The 16772-nt window shown below is 46.2% G+C and overlaps 1 protein-coding gene across 3 annotated transcripts in view; it reads left to right on the forward strand.

Moving 5' to 3' along the window:
• Itga9 (integrin subunit alpha 9) overlaps positions 1-16772 on the forward strand; it is a 314925-nt gene that overhangs the window by 93633 nt on the left and 204520 nt on the right. The gene's annotated exons all lie outside the window — the stretch shown is intronic.

The following is a 16772-nucleotide window of genomic DNA, read 5'->3' on the forward strand; positions in this document are numbered from 1 at the left end:
CTTTCCTTCCTTCAAATAAACTTCCAAACATTTTTCTCCTCTTGAAATTATTTGCTAAATATATTTTGCTGTAATTCAGGAAGCCAGGCTTTGATTAATGATGGAGTGGCTGCTGTACAGAGTGGGAGTCCTGGCTGGGGTCACTGCTGTAGAGCCAGAGAGCAGAGGAGGTGGACAGACCTAAGATCTGGCTTGAGCAGTTGGTATAATGCCTGTGGGTGTGGGATTGAATCACCCAGACCTGTTGTGGATGTAACTGTGTGAGCACTGTATGTGTGAGTCTCTGCCTCTAAAATGCTCACCTTGAAAGCAGTCATTAGCATCCAACATTGCCCGGAGCAGCGTGGCACAATGCTACAATCTCAGTACTTGGGAGGGAGAGGCAGAAGGATCATGAGTTCAAATTTTGCCTGGGCTACCTAGAGAGTTTCATCCTAGTCTGGGCTCATATGGTCAGACCCTATCTCAAAGCAAAACAAAAGATAAGCATTGCACAGTGACTATAAAAACTTTGCATGGAGTCTGATAAAGGCACTCAGAATTATTATTCTTCGGTTGGTTGGGCCATATATAATTTCCAACGTTCTAACATTTTTGACTTTTGTACGATTTCATCTAATGTTAGTGACTGTAGATTTCTAGCAGATGGACTCTGTAAATTGAAGTGTCTCTCCAGTGTTGCCTTGCTGGGGTCATAGTCAGTCAGAACAACTGCTTTAGGCTGTGTGTAGAGAATTACCTCCATGTCTGTGGCACGTGGTCTGGCCTGGAGTCTCTGAGTTCAGACCCTGAGATGCTTTGCAGCAGGGCTGGGCTCTGCCTTCTGCCAGACTCATGTCGGGGCCTGCCCAGGCCAGCTGCCCTTGACTCGGGCTGCTGGCCACTTAGCAAGCCACCCAAGCTCTTGTTAAGCCTGCCCTGCCCTTCTTGATCTTGGATTCCTTTGGCTTCCAAGTGTCCTTGAGGGTGTGGCTGCTCAGGAGAGGCTCATGTGCGAACCTTAAGATGTATCACATGGTTCTGCTTGACACTTGCTAGGGCGTGGGGCCTCTGGCCTTCCTCGTGCTAAGTCTGCTCCACAAATCTTTCCTCTGAGGCTCTTTGCAACTGCTTGCTTTGGCTGAAAAAGTCATAGCAAATGGTTCATAACAACTAGAAGTCTTGAAAGACAGGGCCACAGAGAACCTGCTGCAGGCCCTGGTGAAGTGCATCCTGGGAACAACAATAGCAAAGTGAGGGCTGGGGAGGAGCTGTTCCTGTGGTGGCCTCTGGGGAAGGCTATGGCAGAGCTGTTCCTGTGGTGGCCTCTGGGGAAGGTTGCCTCAGAGGTTGATCTAGCCTCTTCTGTTACATATACTTAGTAGATATAGCATAGAAACATAAGATTTCCTATCAAATTTGGGGCTTAGATAAACTGTTTTTTAGTATATATACAATCTCCCCCTTTCTTAGTGGCTTCTCTTTCTGGGGTATCAGTCACAGAGATCACTGAGGTCCAATAGTGTTATATGGAAAAAAAATCTAAAAATAATAAATGTTAAATAAATTTTACCACAGGATATTGCAGTTCTGTTTTTTAATGGTTGTTTCTTTGCCTAATTTATGAACTTGATCATAGGTATGTATTTATAGGGAAAATATATGTTTGATGTGATTTGCAGTTTCCTATAGCTGCAGAATGTCTTGGAACACGTCCCTGTGGATAAGGGGAGACTTGGCATCACCCAATACTGCACGGGATGCTGTGGTTTTTGCTGTACTACTGCTGACAGACTCAGCAGGCTCCAGAATCACCTGCATGGCAGATCTCCAGGCAGGCCTGTGAGGGATAACCTAGATTAGGTAAATTAAAGTGGGAAGACCCACCTAAAATTGGACAACACCATTCTCAGGCGGGGGCCCTGCACTCCATATAAAGGTGGATGTGAGCGGAACACTAGCATTCATCACTTCCTGACTGGAGGCAGCGTGACCCCCTGTCTCAAGCCCCTGCCGCCAGGACTTCCCCAGCATGGTGGACTGTCCCCTTAAACTGTGACCCACAATAAATGCTTCTTCCTTTAGGACTGCTTGCCAGGTGTTCAGTCATGGTGAGACGTAGAGTAGTTGATACAGACACATACACAAACATTAGTTTGTTTTTGAGATAGTCTTACGCTGTCGCCCATGCTGGGTTGAAACTCACCACATGTCTCCCGGGCTTGCCTCAGACTCAGTCTCCCAGCTCAGCCTCCCCAGGGCCGGGATCACAGGCTTGAACCACCATGCCACTTACCTGAAATTCACTTTTAGCTTGGCACCCCCTTGGCATGTCTAGCTCTAGTGGGCGCCACATGAGACTTCTAGGGCTTCTCAATCAAAACCTAGCTGACCAGAGCAGAAACTGAGATATGTTAGAACAGTTTGTAGGTGGCAGAGCTCCAGAGTGTGGTTGTTTGGGCCTGTTCAGGAGGAAAAAGCAGGCTGGCTTTAATGGATTTTACCTTATAGGTACTGCTTGGCTATTCTTGTGCAGCCAGATGAAGTGGTGGTATATACCAGAGGAGAGAGAGAATTCCAGGGTCTTTATGGCACAAGAGCTAACTCGGTTGTTAAGAGATACTCAAAGTCGTGAATACTCACTAGCCCCGAGGGAAGCTTTATCCTGCAGTTACTATCTGGGCCCTAACAGAGGACCTGGGTAAATGGTGGAGTACATGAGCGTGAGGGGAAATCTTAGCATGCTAGCTAGCTGTCCTCATTGTGGCGCAGCTGGCCTAGGAGCTCACAGACACAGCCTGTGGTTTACAGGGTTTGGGAAACAGCTGTGGGGGCTGTGCCTTATGTGGGGGCAGAGAGAGGCAGCAAGCATGGGGGAGGGGTGTGGCAGTGATTGCTTCCCGGCCTGGGGGTGTAGACTGGGATCTGTGCGTCAGGGCTGAGGGACCATGACATGGTCTCTATTGCATGGCCCGGCTCTCAGCAGTGCAGACAAGTCATGGATGATAAATGCAAAAGCGCCATCTTATCACACACCATATGGCCAGCAGACAGGCCGGCACTGGGCCACGCATGTTTGGTTTAGGCTATCTTTAGGCATTTTTTCTTTCTGTCCTGAAGCCTGTTCAGTACTCTCTTGTTTTCTTGTCCTCTTTCTCCCCCTAACTTTTCACTCCATGTATGGTGATGTTCTCCACTGTGGAGATCAGCTTGGACCAATACCTGCCTCCTGAGCTAGCTGTGTGGTACCCTGATGCGTTCTTGAAGGGACCCCAGGGAGGTTCCAGGTTTGTGGTAAGTCACTTCTTCCTCTTGGGGCAGTGCTGAAGCTGTTCCAGGTGCTTCTGTGACTGCTCCCCAGATGCCGTGTACCCCACTTATCTTTCCAGTCTAGCTTTGGAGGTAGGACCCCCATGGTCTCAGGTAAAATCCAAAGTACTTCCTCTTGGCTTCAGGGCTCTCAACTGCTCAGCCTCAGTTTACCTTCTTAGTTTCGTCTACTTGCACTCTGCAAATGGTCTGACTCTTTGATGAGCTGTCCTGTCTCTCTTTCCTGTAGAACCTGCCTCCCATGCTCTTCTACCTCGTCCTTGGGCTCATGTCTCTAGCTCTTCCATTATTTTAGGTCCAGTTCTTGTGTCTATATAGAGCCATGCACCCTCTTGCTTTTTGCATTCTCTGTCTTAAGGTTGCACCCCCTAACTCTTTGGTTTCGTAATTTCTCTTTAAACCAGATGACTTTTAGCTCTTTTGTAAATGAAGAGGGTTGTACCCTTCTGTGAACAGAAAACCAATTATTACATGCCTAACACACAAAGCAGCTGTGAAAACAAAGCCCACTGAAGTCAAAACAGTGTTGGTGAATTCTGGCCATTTTCATTGTTTCCCAGTCTCTGTGGAGGCGCCTGTCTACCCTGTGTGTTAAAAAGGGAAATTACTAGACCCTGAGAGAATTGAAAACATTAGGATGCCATAATGCTGTTTTCACCCTAATACCACCAGAAAGATGAATAGAGTTGACTGGGAGATAATTTTTTAAATATGATGGTCCTATTGTAGAGCCATGCCCGAGTGTCATTGACAGAGGCAGCACTGGACCACTTGGAAGCCTTGGTCAGACTCTGACTGACATAGCTCTACCCTCCTCATCTCCTGAAGATGTGACTGTTCCTAAGGAGGCTGTCTGTCCATTGGCCAGCTCCAGTCACGGTCCTAAGGAGCCTCCCTTGGGTTCCTGCCTTCTTCTGTAGATGGTTCTAAGGTACCCAACTCTTGCTTTGGGACGGTAGGCTCAGGATAAGCACCTAGCACATGGAACTTTGTTGGAATGACTAGTCGGGCTAGCTGGAACTTGGGGTCACAGGGAGCTGATACAGAATGGAGCTCACGTCTCTGAGGAACCAGCAAATGGTGTTAGGAGGAGGTGGGTAGGAGAGCTTGGGACACTCCCTCTCTGATAGGTGTGTTCACCCAGACCACAGGTGACTGCTCACCCTCAAATCCTGGACAGTACCCCAGGAGCATGTTCTGAACCTCGAATTAACTGACGTGTAGGACAGGCCAGTGAACAGCCTCCAGGAACCAAGAAACCATGGCAACCATGTTCAAATACAGTAATGATCTCTAGGAGCCCTCGGTAGACCTGGAGGGCTGGTGAGATGGCTCAGCAGGTAAAGGCATTAGCTGTAAAGCCCGACAATCTGAGTTTGATCCCTGGGGTCTACATGATGAAGGGAGACACCTGACTTCTGGAAGTTGTTGTCTTCTCACACTTAAGCCTTGGCATGCACATACTGTGTTCACATGTATCGTGTGTGTGTGTGTGTGTGTGTGTGTGTGTGTGTGTGTGTGTGTGTATGCATGCCTCTCTTACACCACACACACACACACACACACACACACACACACACACACACACACACGTAAAAATTAAAAAATAAAACTTTTGTTGGACAGAACTGAAGCACACATCTGTCCAGGAGCCTATAATTGTGGTTAATGTTAAAAACCCCTCAAGAACAACTAAGCGCTTTGGTCATTCTGAGAAGTCACAGCTCTCTTTGAAATGACACTAAAACATTTCATGGAGGGGCTTGCAAGGGGACTTGAATCAAGTTTCTGTGGCTCTTGTAGGATACTTGTAGGAACAGGTATCCTCCTGGCCTGGCGGGGCCTCGCACTAGGCAGTGCCAATCCTGGGCTGAGATCATGCCTGGGTTCTGTCCCAGTGTCTGAGCCCGCTCCCATTCTCACATCCCACAAAGCACCTGTGAGCCTTCTTCTCAGTCATGTGTTGGAGTCTGCAGAACAGCCATGGAGCTATAGTTTTCAGGTTTGTGAGCCCCACACCCCCAGATGCTCATATACACACTCACAAACACACGCTCACACATGCTTGTTTAAGAAGAAAATAGTTAAGGAAAGGAGATTAAGTTGCATAATTGAACATTTCCTGTCCCAAGTGCCCGGTCCCAAAGAAATCACTCAGGGGCTTATATTAATTACAAATGCTTGGTCGATAGTTCAGGCCTGTTATTAGCTAACTCTTACATTTAAATGAACCCATTTCTATTAATCTATGTATTGCCACGTGGCTCATGGTTTTAGCTACCCTCTAGCGTGTCTCGCTTCCTGGGCAGCTGGCTGACTCCGCCTTCCTTCCCATCATTCTCAGTTTGGCTTTTCAGCCTAACTTCCTGCCCAGCTACTGACCTGTCAGCTTTTTATTAACCAATGAGAGTAATACATATATATATTCATAGTGTAGAAAAGGATTGTTCCACAGCAGTGAAGAGCTCTTATGTGAGAAATAAAACAGTGCAAGTCCCTTCCTTATCTGGAGAAATAATAGCTTACATCTAGCCATCTTGATAATGCAAAAAGACAGCTAAAAATATTTAAAGCTGTAGGGTCTGGCAGATCTTAAACATAGGGGGGTTAGAAAAACATAGTTTTTGAAAACAATTCTAAAAAGTACACAAGGAAAGGTTTCCTCTTAGCCCCTTTCCTCCATAGAGCAATGCTGTTTTCAGCTTCTTAGCATGTCTTGTAAATGCTTGTTAATAAATCTAGAAAGCTGTGGTGCCTCCTGGAAGGTAACAGCTGTATGTGCACCATGGTAAAGCTCGCCCACTCCTTTAAATTCGGTAAATCTGCCCGTATGATGGAGCGCTACTCGGTAGTAACAAAGACTGAACTGCTGATAACACAGTCGCGGGGTGACTTCCTGAAGCATGATGGGAAGATGCCAGATGCAGTAGACTACCTACCGTCTGATCTCATTTGTGTCACAATCTAGAAAAGGCCACTTAATGAACCAGAAGGTGGATTCGGGGTTTCTGGAGGCTGAGGGTTTGGAGAGAGGTGGCAGCTGCTAGCCCCAAAGACAAACGAGACTTCTGGGTGAGGGACATAGTTTAGGTCATGGCTGTGGGGTGGTTGTGTGAGCTCATTGGCATGTAGACTGAAACTCAATGCTAGCTTACATAAATTATATTTCGACCAAACAATTCATTTTTAATTAGCACATACTAATTGCACAGAGGTATCATTATGGCATTTGCATTCATGGTGTGCTTTGAGTTTTTCCACTGTGATTCTGTCTTATCTCCTCCCCCTCTTCCACCTCCATGTCCACAATATGTCCATTCTATTAGGGTCCTGTTGCATTCTCTAAGGTTCCACGTAGAGAGCACGTGACACTTGTCTTTGTGACATTGGCTCATTTCACTTAATGCAATGATTGGCCTCCAGTTCTGTCCATCTTCCAGGGTTCTAGTTTGCTTTCTGTGGCTGTGACAAAAGACTGACCCAAAGCAACTTGAGAAGGAAAAGGTTTACTTGGCTTGCAGGTTTCAGTCCCCACTGGGTGGGTGGGGAGGGTAGGTGGTGAATTCGGAGGCGGGAACTGAGGCAGAGGCCGTGGAGGACTGCTGCTCACTGGCTTGTTCCTGAGGCTTGCTCCACTGCCTTTCTTACACAGCCATGGCCACCTGCCTAGGACTTGTGCCACCCACAGTGGGCTGGGCCCGCCCACATCAATCACCGATCAAGCAGAATGCCTCACAGACATGCCCACAGGCCAATCTGATGAGGCAGATCCTCAGAGATCCCCGCTCCCTGGGTGTGTCTCCATTTGTGCCCATGGACAGAACCGGGACAAGCCACAGGAAAGACAAACTGGGCTCTGTGAGTTTGGCTTGTTCCACTAAAAAGGATCTCAAGCTCTCAACTGCTGACCGTCTCTACAGCCCCCGTTTATTCATTTTTTAAAAGGTTTTAAATTCTTGCTCCCCCCGCCCCTTTGGTTCTTTGCTTTTTTGAGACAAGGTCTCATGTATCCCAGGCTGTCTTCGAACCTTAACTGAGCGTGACCTTGAACTCTTGATCTTCCTGCTTCCACTTCTCAAGTTCTGGGATTACCAGTGCATGTATCATAATGCCTAGCTATTCCCTTTTATTTTGGCAAACATTTATTCTTTTGGAAGAAATTAAAATTTGGCATTTTGGCAAACATTTATTCTTTTGGAAGAAGTTAAAATTTGGCAGTCAGCCAGGTTCCTCAGCGTGCCTCTTTAGTATGTAACACAGTGTGCTGTGGGGGGGCGAAGGGCATGAGACCTGATAACACAGAAATTAGTATCAAGCCTTTAGTCATTAACCTCCCTATGGAAATGATTCTTAGAAAAAAATTCTACAACACTTTGAGTGACAGTCACAGGAGCAGCCCGCACAAACTGGGCGTCTAGGGTGTGACAAAGGTTGTTTGTCACCACTTATGAAGTAGTACCTCATTATAGTCCTTAGGAAATAAGGCCTAGAAGAGGTAAGGGATTGCCTGAAACTTCTGGCTGAGAAACAGGACTGGGACCCACAGTATGGTACCACTGCTTACGTACATGACTGCTTATAACTCTGTGCCCTCTGCTCTTGTCATATGCAGGAGAGTTAGAGAAAGTTGCTTGTAGTTGTAGAACTAGTAAGAGGCTTCTCTGTCGAGTCCCAGGAGCAGCTCTGTCTGAGCATGTGCGCCCAGATGCGGTTGCTTTGGGGGTTCTGCCTTCTAGAGCAATGGTATGCTGCTAATGTTTAACATGGGGCGGGGACAGCTAGCCTGAAGGCTTCTGCTCAGTTTCCTGGTGTAATATTTTCACCGTGGCGGATTTCAGGCAGCCATATGACACCACTAAGGCTGGTTTGGAAGAAATGTGTAACAGCACATTTTTATACAGCATATCCAATACTTCTGAGCACCTTCAGGAGCATGAAGTAAAACACAGTGATAATTAGGTGGACTTTTGAGAATTTGTGACCTTAATGTCTTAACTTGTAAGTTTATTCAATTTAACTTGTACTAACGTGTGTGCTGAGCCCTGACCTGTGGAGTTCTTGGAAACGGAACAGTGGGATCTTGCAAGCTGGCTGCTGCAGGCTCCCACCACTGGCTGTGTTAGGGAGTGAGGCTGTCCCAGTCATGCCTTACACACAGCTGTTTATCAGTCACTCACCCTTGCTTCATTTGGCTTTGAAAACTGATAAAAATATGAATGCGCAGGGTCCACGTAACTGCCAGACCACAGCTATGTTTGTACGTCTGATTCAGAGGCAGTCTGTGTTTTGGCTGAGTTTATTAGACTGTATCATCATTCATTTTTAAATTTTTAATTGAATCATGTTGAGACCTTGTTCCTCACCCCTCATCCCATGTGTGGTGTGCGGTGTTGAGAGTCCATCCTGCAACCCTCTGTGTTAACGAAGAATAAATGGCTGAACCTCGAGGGTTTGGTGGAGAGCAAGGACTGGTAAGAGAAGTTCTCACCTCCTTCCAGACCCCGGAGCGTTCCTCACAGCTTGAGTTTGACCCAGTCCTGATGAGTGTGCAGTGGCAGTGGCTGAGTATTGTTTTTGGAACTTTGTTCTTGCCAGGTGACTTGACCAAGTAAGACCTAGAGGCTGGTCCTGTCCCTCCCTTTCTTACCAATGTCTATCACTGGGGACAGTGTATTGAGGTCACTGCAACTGTGCCATCATTTTTTCCAGTCTCTGTACCTACCTGAGGCATCCGTTCTGAAGTCATTTGGGTGAATTCTCTGGCTTTCTAAGTGAGCTCACGACTCAGGAGCAGCGGGCCATGGAGTTGCCCTTTGCCTAGTGCTGGTCCCTCATTGCCTCTAAGGGCTGCCTTGCCAGCCTCCTGTCCACATAAATTCCAGACAGGAACAAGTTCTGCCTCTTTCCTCCCAGGTAGAGCTCGGTGTCTGAGACTTGTCCATGTGGACTTCCGCTCCTACCCCTCCATCACATGTGGCTGAGTCCTTGGTGGATGGTTATAAGGAAGAACACCTAACTGGACACTTTATTGTTGGGATGAGAAAACCAGAATCTTGTGGGCTTAAACAGATTGACTTTAAAAATTTTTTCTAACAATGTAAATCCAGATTTTTATTTCCACCTAGTTAAATTGGTTACTTTTAGTAAGTCTATGAATATTGTGTCCTTTAAAAAAAAACATTTATTTATTTATTTTTTTCAGTCAAATTAGGTAAGCTTTAATTTCTGCAATAGGATTCCTCCCTAAACCCAGGTTTGAGAAAGTAGCATGTAACATAGGAGAATTGGGGTTTTCCTAACCCAAAAAAATTCAAGGCAAAGCATTTCCAAGGCTTGGGGCTTCCAGAGGAATTTTGGTGATGTAGGAACTTGACAGAACATCTTACCATCTGAGGGTGGAGGTCAGGGTATAGGATTTGGAACATGTCAAATTCCAGAAACTTAAGTGTTACAGTAAATAGAAACAAACTACATTTGACCATGTGAAAAGATGGTTTCTAATCTTAAGATAGAGACAAGCTGGTCCAACAATAGAAGAGGAAGGTAATTACAAATACCAGATAAAGGTTGCGGACAATTTCAGAAAGGAGGATTATAGTTGGCATGAATGATTCTGTTGTGCTCTGTTAAGAATGTTTTCATACTAGTATTTGTGATTTTATTCAATTTCTTTATCATGTGATATAATACCCAAAAAGAGAGTACCAATGGTTATCATATTTAAGATTATGATAATTAAAGAATGTCCCTCAAGGGACAAGAGAGGGAGACACTATAATGACCACCAGAGTTGGCCTCTACACATTAAATAGAAGAGGAAAGGGACTATAAATAAATATGTATATGTATATAATTATTTATAATTACCTATATATTACTATATATGTAATAATTACACTACATACTATAGTGTAATTATTAGAATGACATACAGGCTGTGGCCCGGCTAATCCAACAATGGCTGGCTATGAACAGAAATTCCAAGAACCCAGAAGATACTCAGTCTACCAGGCTGGATGTATCATCTGGTCTTCAGTAGATACTAGAACTACAAAGAAACAGTCTTTAATGCCAGTAAAGGCAATCAAGCATGAAAAAGCAAAAATAAAAAAAAAAAACTTTCTCTTCCTTGTCTTAATTTCCAAATGAAAACAATAACCAGCTCATAATTACACATGAATATAATTTATTATCCATATACAATTGCATATATTCTCACCCCACAAGATATAACTGTCCCCCATAAAACCACCAGTGCCTTAAAAAAACATTTATTTTTATTTGATGTGTATGAGTGTTTTGCCTGCCTGTACTATGTGCACCATGTGCATGCAATACCACCAGAGGCCAGAAGAGGGCATTGGATCCTCAGGAGCTAGAGTTTACAGACAATTGTGAACTACTGTGTGGGTGCTAGGAACTGAACTCAGGTCCTCTACAAGAGAGTCAGTGCTCTGAGCCATCTCTTCAGCAAAGTAATATCCTCTTTTCTCTGACTTTGGGAAAGTGCTTCAGACCTTTCAGAAAATGACAAAGGAGTCATTTTCTCAGCAAGCATTTGATTGGTCTGAGGTTATGTGAGGAGGGGTTAAAAAATAGCCTTGAAAACACTAGATTAAAATTAATTTGGAACAAACCAAACCTTTGACAGATAGCTGTGAGCATGTTCTCTATCTCCTTCTCTCCTCCTCCTTCTCTGTCCCCTCCCCTGCATGAGCATGTATGCACGTGCACACGTGTATTATATAAAATATTTTTATTTTGAAATGTCACACTGAAAAGGTGAAGAATCTGTGAGATGAGCGCAGACATCGTGAGGGCTTCACTGAGGCGGCTGTCCACTAACCTTTGTCTTACCTGCTGTGCCGGTTTTCATCCTGCAACCTCTTGAGGGAAAGTTGAAGACAGAATGCTCCCCTCCCCCTGTACATATCAGTCACAGTTCCTAAGAACCAGAGCATTCTTTCTGGAACCACAGCACAGTTAGTGAAATCAGGAAATTAAAAGTACATTAGCGCTAGCTTGAACGTCCCCCGCTCTTCACATGTCCTCCAAAGGGGACGGTAGCCCTGGAGCCTAACGTCATATTGGGTTGTAACGTCATTTTGGACTGGAATGATTCCTTGGCTTTGATCTTCTGTGACAGGACAGGTCAACTCTTTTATAGAAGGTCCCTCTGTTTGACTCTGTTTCACAGTGTTAGATTCAGGGTACACGTTTTCTGTAGCAAAACCACCAATGATTGTGCCCTATGAATCTAGATGCACACACACCCAAGATCATGGAAGAACATGGTTTTTTTTGGTGGTGGTTGTTGTTTTGTTTTGTTTTGTTTTTTGAGACAGGGTTTCTCTGTGTAGTTTTGGTGTCTGTCCTAGGTCTTGCTCTGTAGACCAGGTTGGCCTCGAATTCACAAAGATCCGCCTGCCTCTGCCTCCTGAGTGCTGGGATTAAAGGTGTGTGCCACCGCCACCCAGCAGGACATGTTTTTACTATGACTTCAGTGGTGACTCTCCACAGTTGGGTTTCTATTCCCCCAGGAGAGGGTTGTCAGCATTTGATGGAGGTGATCACAGCATGAGTAGCTTGCCACCTATCCCTGCTCCCTGGACCTGAGGTGTGCATTCCGGGTCTTAGAAAGATGATAAATTGAATCCTTAGAAGGGGTTGCAGAGCTGGTGTCTGTAACACGAATTCTAATCCGTCTTAATAATAAAAACTCAGAGTCAGATATTGGGGTAAATGCTGAAAGATAGAGAAGCAGAGCAGCAGCCACTAGAGAGTCTTCTTACCTCTACCAAATCCTCATATTGAAAGGGCGGAGCTCCTGTGTCTGCTCCGCCTTATCACTTTCTCTCTCTGCCCAGTCATATCACTTCCTGTTTCCTCCTCCCAAATGTTGGGATTAAAGGTGTGTGCCACCACTGCCTGGCCTCTAGTGACTAGCTCCACACCTGGAGAGGCAAGCTTTATTTGTTAGCGTACCAAGTATCACCACAGGTGTCTGTTCTTACTGTATTCTGGGAGTTAAACATGATCCCTTTGAATTTCATAGAACCATACGCTGGGAATTCCACACAGTTGCCAGGGATGTAGACCTGACTACAGCACATGAAGATGAATTGTCTGTCTTCTAGGCAAAGTGATGCTGATGTTGGCTCTGTGGCGTGGGGATGTTACTTGATTGACAGTGCACTCTCTCTGGAAATGAGCATTTTGTGCCTACTTTGTGTTAGGCTGGTGGGCCTCAGCTTTATTCACAACTGAAAATGATTCTTGCTATGGGGGGCTGAGACTCGGAGCCTCACTTATGTTCATGGGCCGGTTTACAAGGGCCCTTCAAACTACTGATAGTGGGCACACGAAGTGCCTGGGGCCTTGTTGATGCAGATTCCAGCACAAGAGAGCTGATAGGAACTGCAGGCTCCTTGATGAGATGGTTGTTCTGGGTCCACAGGCCATGAAGCACAAAATCAGAAGAAGTAGGTGCCCAGGTTAGGAGTGACAGAAAAAGGTGACAGTGGCAGTTGACTTCGGTGTCCCTAATGAAGGAGCCTCAGGAGGGACAGATGCTGCTCCCATCATCCTGGTGGTGAGAAGGCACCTGATGGGTCACTGGTGGCGTGAGAGACGTCCTCTGGTGGGGGTAGTGTGGAACCTCTTTGCAGGAAGTACAAGAGCTTACCAGTTAGGGGAGAGCTTACCGCCGGAGGGGGGAGAGCATCAAACAGTTTGGGCGGATGCTCCCCACAGGAGGGAGTGCTCCCCACTAGTGATATTAACAGTTTCCAGTCACAGGAGTCCTCCTCACAGGTAGCAATGAGGGCTCCCCAGTCTTATGAGAGCTCCTCACCCACAGAGTTGAGGGTCCCTCACCTGGGTGGTGGTACCAAGCCTATTTCTAGTCGGCAAATAGACTGCATCCTGCTGGCGTGTGCTATCTGAGGGTTGGCACTTACGGGAGGGCTGTTGTGGACTGCGGTTCCTTCTAAGTCACTGCCTGAAGGACATTATTGTTGGCAGAGGACTTACAGAGCATGATTCAGAGCAGTCCCTTTAACAGTTGAGCATTTGGGGGACAGCTGTTGGGAATGTCTTTCCTCCCCAGGGACAGGGAAAGCAATGTGATGCCCTCTTAGGAAGTGGAACGCTGCAATGGGTTTCCTTTTCTTCACCTCAGCTCTGCCTTCTTAGGGTCCAGGGAGCCAAGAGGCCACGCTAGCGCCCGTGTGCTCTCCTCCTGCCTGAGGAGGTGGTCCTGTTCTCCTTGGCAGGTGTCAGGTTTGGGACAGCAGCCTTCCCACTGATTTATTTTGAGGATGGAGTCTTCTGGTTGTGGGATGGATGTGCTGGGTGGCAGAAGGTTCATCACAGAGAGCCAGGGCCACCTCCATGCAGAAAAGACCCATATCTTCCAAGAAGCTCCCTACAGGGACGTCAAGGGTCTTTTCCAAAAACAGGTCCTGCCCTCACGTTCTGAGGCTTGGAGTGAATGTATGAGTGTCCAGGGAAGTCTGTCCTTTTATATCCCAGGAGGATTGTGAGAAAAGGTTGACAAGTTGCTTTTTATTTTAAATCTGTGAAGTGTTCTGTGTTTAAACTGGGTGGGCGAGATGGCTCAGCAAGTCAAGGCCCTTGCTGCCAAGCCTGGCAACCAGAGTTTGATTCCTGGACCCTACACAGTAGAAAGAGAATGGACTCCTGCAGGTTGTCCCCTGACCTTCACATGAACACTGTAGCATGCATGCATACACACAACAGTAAAAATAGTAAAATAATGAGTCTTAACCACAGTAGCTGTCTTTCATTTAGCATTTACCCCATGCTAAAAGCTTTATAAGCCCTTTTTAACCTCAAAAAGAACCCAGTTACATACATCACAGTGTATGTGTCAGAATTAGGTTTAGGAATCTGAGACAGACAGCTAAATATATTCAACACCTTTCAGCTGGTGAGCGAGGAGGTCTTGGGTTTGAATTCCATCTGGCACCTAACTAGCTCTGTGGCCTTGGACAGGTAATGTGACCTGATCACATGCGCAGTGTGGTACTCCCATGACAGGTTGTCTAAGGAAGAGCATGCCCTGCCCTGGCCACATATCTCTGGGTGAGTCCTGGGTTTCCCATATCAGCTGGAGAACTTGAGGTCACAGCTACTGCGTCTGTGCGTCTGTCTCATGTCACCTGTGCTCTGGGCTCCAAGGAGAGCAGAGTTCTGGGTCCTGGAGGGTCTGTCTTGTCTGTGGCTTCAACCATTTTAAGATTTTTTAAAATGAACTCTCTTTAATCCTCTGTGGAGGCACTTACTGTTTGGCTTAAGTGTGCAAGCCACTGGCCCCCAGGGCCTCAGACTTAATCCTTCTTAGCACTTCCTTCCTGCCTGTATTTGTCTTTTCTGGCTGATGGCAGGGGAGTTATGCCATTCGACACACGACACCTTTTTCTAATGGATTGGACTTCAAAGGGGGGAATTTTTCTCTCTTATAACAAATTTCTCTATTCCTGAAATAATTTGGTGACTGAGACCATATGAACATAACCATTCTGGGGTCAGAGAATACAGAAATTCTTCCTGAATAACACCTCTCACTGGTTGTAAATCTAGAGAGAAAGCACCGTGGCTGGATACCAGCCTCACGGGACTGGTGTGGGATACTGTGAGGTGCTCCTAAGGCCAGCATGGCAAGCCTGCAAACAGTGAGTGGCTGGGAAAGCACTCAGCCGTGGCTTCAGGTAGGTGCCCTTGCCGCCCCTGGTTAGCTTTGTCAGTTTGGATTGTGTTTGTTTAATAACAAAGACTGGCCAAGTGGCAATTATGGGGTTGAATGTGCTCCGAGGCATCTGACTCCTTGGCTAGCTTACCACCTGGAACGGGAAGGAACAAGGAACAGGAGAGTGACTCAAAGTGTTTCAGGCAATTCTTCAAAGATTTGTTGCTTTTAAGAAAAACCGAACCATCACCCGAATAGAAAGGCAGCTGACTGGCTTGTTCCTGGGTGTGGTGTGAGCATTGAGACCCTTGATTCAAGGGAAGGGAGAAACCAGTAAGCTGTCATTCTTCTGCTGGAGTAAGCGGTTTCCTCCACTGTGGAAACCTGAGAGCAGCATTGTGTAACACAATTGTGTGTGTGTGTGTGTGTGTGTGTGTGTGTGTGTGTGTGTGTGTGTGTAAATGTCAAGGTTTGCATACATAATTATACATTTTTGGTAGTCAATGTAAAAGTTCAGTAGACAAACTCAGTCTTGATAACACAAGCGTTCCTTTGCCCTGACAAAAGCCACCCCGTCGGTGACTTAGGTAGCATTTGCTCGCTCACAGTTCTGGACCAGAAGTCCGGACAGTGGCATATCAGCAGGCTTGCCTTCTTCACGCGTCTGTCACTGTGACTTGCCATGGCCACTGTCCCCACACATTGCCTTCCGTCTGTCCAGACACATCTGCCATCTGTGTTTGAGTCCAAGGTCCCTCTTCACACAAGAACACAGGTCACATTGTTTTGTGATCAACTGAATGGTCTCACTTTTCACAACCCGTTAAAAGTCTCACATCCAACTGTGTTCTTAGGCAGAACACAATTCAGCACATACAGCATTTACTGTTGAGTTCACTAGATGGGAAATATTTCAGCCTATCGTATAAAAACTACCACTGAGATAGTTACATTTTGTCCTGTACTTGGCCTTTGATACATAGTGTATATATATTTTAGCCACATTTTACATGCTCACTAGGTACGTGTGGTTAATGGCTACCACATTGGACAGTGCAAGTGTAGAACCACACTTCTTGATCTGGATATAGAAGAGTTGCAAACAGGCCTGAGTGGACCCATACATACATAAGCATTTCTAGAGTCAACCAATAGATCCTCCCCTGAGGTTTGGAGTAACACTGATCTTAGAAAGCTTGTCTTTGCACCTGGGCAAATTGGGAAGGATGACTCTGGAACTGGGGGATTTCGAGCCCGAGTTCCATGAACATGGTGATGAGGGTCTGAAAAATCTTTTTAGAGTTTCAGAACAGTCAGCCAGGGTCACAGCAGCTGTCATCTACGACTTGGAGAGATCATTGAATCATTGCAGCATCGTACCAAGTCGGTGTGTCAAAGCAATGCATTTTGCTAGCAGTCTCCATGCTTTCTGAAGATGTCATAGGAACCCCCGAGAGCACATAAAGAAATCTCTTCCCTTTGACTCACCCACAGACTCAAATACAAGCCTTCTAGGGAATTCGTCCTCAGCTCTTTTTAACACACTCAAGGGTTAGAGGGTGCTAGGGGAGGATGGAAGAAGTGAGCATATTGCCAAGTGAGCACTTCCTGTGTTGAAGTCAGGGCAGAAACATTTCCTGTGTGCCACAAATAATGCTCCCCACCTGGATGCAATGCCTGGGAATTGCAGCACATGCCTTTCCTCAGACCCTTTGCCTGCAGCTGCTCTACTGCTGGGGTTCCTCCACGTCTC

The sequence above is a fragment of the Peromyscus californicus genome, unplaced genomic scaffold (genome assembly GCF_007827085.1).
Source record: "Peromyscus californicus insignis strain IS unplaced genomic scaffold, ASM782708v3 Scaffold_11__1_contigs__length_118956290, whole genome shotgun sequence".
Classification (NCBI taxonomy): domain Eukaryota; kingdom Metazoa; phylum Chordata; class Mammalia; order Rodentia; family Cricetidae; genus Peromyscus; species Peromyscus californicus.